Genomic DNA, 3675 nt, shown 5'->3' on the forward strand with positions numbered 1-3675 from the left:
GCCAAGAAAACCCCAAATGGGATCACAAGTATGACAGGACTGAACAACAACAATATGCCAGACCCTATGCCAAGCTCTGAGAATGCAAAGAAAGGCCCTTGAGACAATATGAAACCAACTATGTAGAAGTTAATGAGCATCAAGTGCCTACTATGTGCCAGTCTAATGGAAGAGACAACATGCAAACAACTATGTACAAACAAGCTATAAAAGAATAAATTCAGAATAGTTTCATAAGGAAAGCTTAAGGTTAATGAGGACTGGAAAAGGCTTCTTGCAGGAGGTGGGACTTAAGCTGGGACTTGAGGACCTGAGCATTTGTACATATTCTGATCTTTTTGGAGATTTTTTTTTTTAAACCAAAGAAGCACTAACTTTGCAACCCATCAATTATTGAATCCCTTTGGTAGGCAGCAATCTCATCTCATGGTGGATTGCCATTATAACAGTTTAGTCCAGAGGTATCAGAGATTGGGTTTCAGCATCTTGTGATAACTGAAATATTTTGTACTGGTTGCAGCTGCTGTCTGCTATATCACAAAGAGCCAGATTGTGATAGGAAGCTAATGAAGAACTTGTATTTTCTTCATGTTTGATTTTCCCCCAGTTATACACAGCTGTCTTGGAGCATCAATTAAAATGTTTAATGAAATCAAAATCTTTTAGAAGGTGGGACTTCAGCTGTGACTTGAAGGAAGACCTGGAAGCCAGAAGGTAGAGATGAGGAAGGAGAGAATTCCAGGCATAGGGTGGGGGTGAGGGGGCAGCCAATGAAAACAGAATTAGGAGGAGTGTCTTGTTAGATCCACAGCAAAGAGGCCCGTAGAGAGAGCCAATGAAATTTATTGAATGGAGTGGGAGGGGGAGACACCTTGAGATGTGATCAGACTGCGCTTTAGGAAGGTTGCTTTGATAGCTGAGTGAAAGATGGGATGCACTGGAGTGGGAGAAACTTGAGGTGGGGAGACTAGAGGCTAGGGCAGAACCAGGTCTAAGGATATGAGGCCCTGCATCAAGATGGTGGCAGTGTCAAAGGAGAGAAGGTGGTGTGTACAAAGATATTATTAAAGTAGAATAGATGGGACTTAGCAACAGATTAGATATGGGGAAAGGAGTAAAGTGAGAGAAAGTGAGGAGTTGCGGATGACACCAAGGTTGTAAGCTTGGTAATGGAGAAAATGACGGTACCCTTGACAGTAATAAGGAAGTCAGGAAGAGGGGAGGTTTTTAAGGGGAAAATAACAAGCTCCGCCTTGGACATGATGAGTTTAAAGTTTCCAGTAGGCTTTCCAGTATAAATCTAAAGATCAAAAGAGAGGTTAGATCCCATACAGGCTTTTCCTATTTGAGAGTCTGACATCACTGAAGGAAGATGGGAAGCAAGACACAGTCCTCACCTGTCCTAGTGAGGTCAGGAATAGCCATTTAGCTTAAAAGACCCAGATGACTGAAAACAGATAGATGGACAGGGTGATTTCTGAAAGGTAAATCAGTCAGAAGTTTGAGATCCTGTAATCCCCAAAAATAACCAAAAAAAGCCTTTGTTAAGTGCCTTTCCCTAGATAGATACTATACAAAGAAAACTAGACAGCTCTGGTTCTTACCTTCTAGATATTTACTAAAAGGTCAGGGCTCAGATATACTTCAGTAGATGAGTAATTACAGGAAGGGCATAGAGCAGAATGAAAGCAGTAACAACAGCTATGTGTACAAAAATATTTATAGCAGCTCTTTTTGTAGTGACAAAGTAGTAGGAACTAAGGTGACACCCATCAATTGGAGAACAGCTGATCAAATATTGCTATATGAATGACATGGAATATTATTGTACCACCATCAGAAACGACAAAAAGGACATTGACCTAGGAAGACTTGTACGAATCGATGCTGATTGAAGTGAGCAGAACCAGAACAACTTCTAAAATAAAAATGTAAAGAAAAACAACTTTGAACAACTTAAGAATTGTGATCATTGTAATGATCAACTGCAATTCTAGAGTACCAATGAGTTAGCATGGTACCTTGCCTTCTAAGGTTATGGACTAAAGATGCAGAACGAGCTATACATTGTACTACATGGCCAGTATGGGAATTTGTTTTGCTTTACCGTGCCTATTTGCTAAAAAGGGTTGAGTTTTGTCCGCAATTGGGATGAGGAGGTGAAGGGGGCTGGGGAGGTAGGAATAGGGAAGAAGAAGAAGAAATAGGTTAGTCAGAAGAGGTCATAAATGCACAGGACAGCTTTGAATGTTAAATGTGGAATTAACTGTATTTTTTAAAAAGCAAGATCAACATAATATAGATTTGCATTTTCATATACAATCCTCTTCTCTTCCACAATGCTCATTGATATGGTATTTTCAAAGTTCAAAATTAAAACACAAAGGAAAAAAAGCAATTACCGTTACCCAGGATACACCAGGATTAAGTGCAGTTTGGCTTGATGAACTGGATAGGTACTTTATTGATGTGGAAATTACAAATTCATTCATTCCAACAGTCCACAAAAATGTAGTGAGCACCTGCTGTGTGCAAAGTGCAGTGGGGATTGCAAAAATCTACAAAACATGGTTCCTGCCCTTTAGGCAGTTATAATCCTGTAATTGAAAAAACTCTCCAAAGTAATGCTGTGGATTTAGTAGGGCGGAAAAGATTAAGCACCACCTATTTACTAAAAAGTCAACTTCAGAGACCTTCTAGATAGATCATCCATCCATAAGACATGGGGAAGGAATTTCCCTGAACTGCTTGACGGAAGAAAAGTGCCTTGAGCTAGTGGGTAGGGGAAGTAAACACTGTAAACACTGAAAAAAGTACCTAACAAAATTGTCCAAAGGTAAAATGGTGTGTCTTGGGAATTTGTAACTTTCAAATACCTGAAAGTCTTCAAATGGAGACTAGATGACAATGTAGAGGGTAATCCTCTTCAGATATAGGTTAAAACTAGAAGGAGATGACAATCCAATTTGGGGATTATAAAACAGGTGAGTAATGAGGATTTTTGAGTAGCAGTTCTTGAGAAATGGTTTGCAAGTATACATCTTATGAGGACAAGGAATAGCATCATCACTGATTCATTCATGTTTAAAACCTTGTTATCTATGTTCCCTCTCCTTCATCTCTCATATTCAGTTGATCAAGTCTTACTCATTCTACTTCCATAATTTCTCTCAAATTGGAGGCAGCTAGGTAGCACAGTGGATAGGATGCTGTGCCTGGAGTCAGGAAAACTTGAGTTCACAAATGGCCTCACACACTCATTAGCTGTGTAACTCTGGGAAAATCTCTGCCTCTGTTTCCTTTATTTCCTCACCTGTAAAATGGGGATAATTATAGCACTCACCTCAAAGCATTGTTGTGAGGATCAAATGAGAAAATCATAAAGCACTTAGCAAGGTGCCTGGCATATAGTAAATACTGTATGTTAGATATTATTAGCCCCCTCCTCTATTTCTGCTGCCACCATCTTGGTACAACCCCTTATTATAACTCTTCTATGACTATGGTGATAATTCCTACCAGGTCTTCCCACCTCTATTCCATCCTTCCCACTACTACCAGAGTAATATTCCTTATGCATAAATCTAGCCATTGCACTTGACTGCTTAGAATGTTACATTCTTCAATGGCTCACTATATCCTTCAGAGTCAAAGTCATGCTCCTTAGTTCACCTA

Source organism: Vombatus ursinus, unplaced genomic scaffold (assembly GCF_900497805.2).
Source record: "Vombatus ursinus unplaced genomic scaffold, bare-nosed wombat genome assembly UNPS02014798.1, whole genome shotgun sequence".
Taxonomy (NCBI): domain Eukaryota; kingdom Metazoa; phylum Chordata; class Mammalia; order Diprotodontia; family Vombatidae; genus Vombatus; species Vombatus ursinus.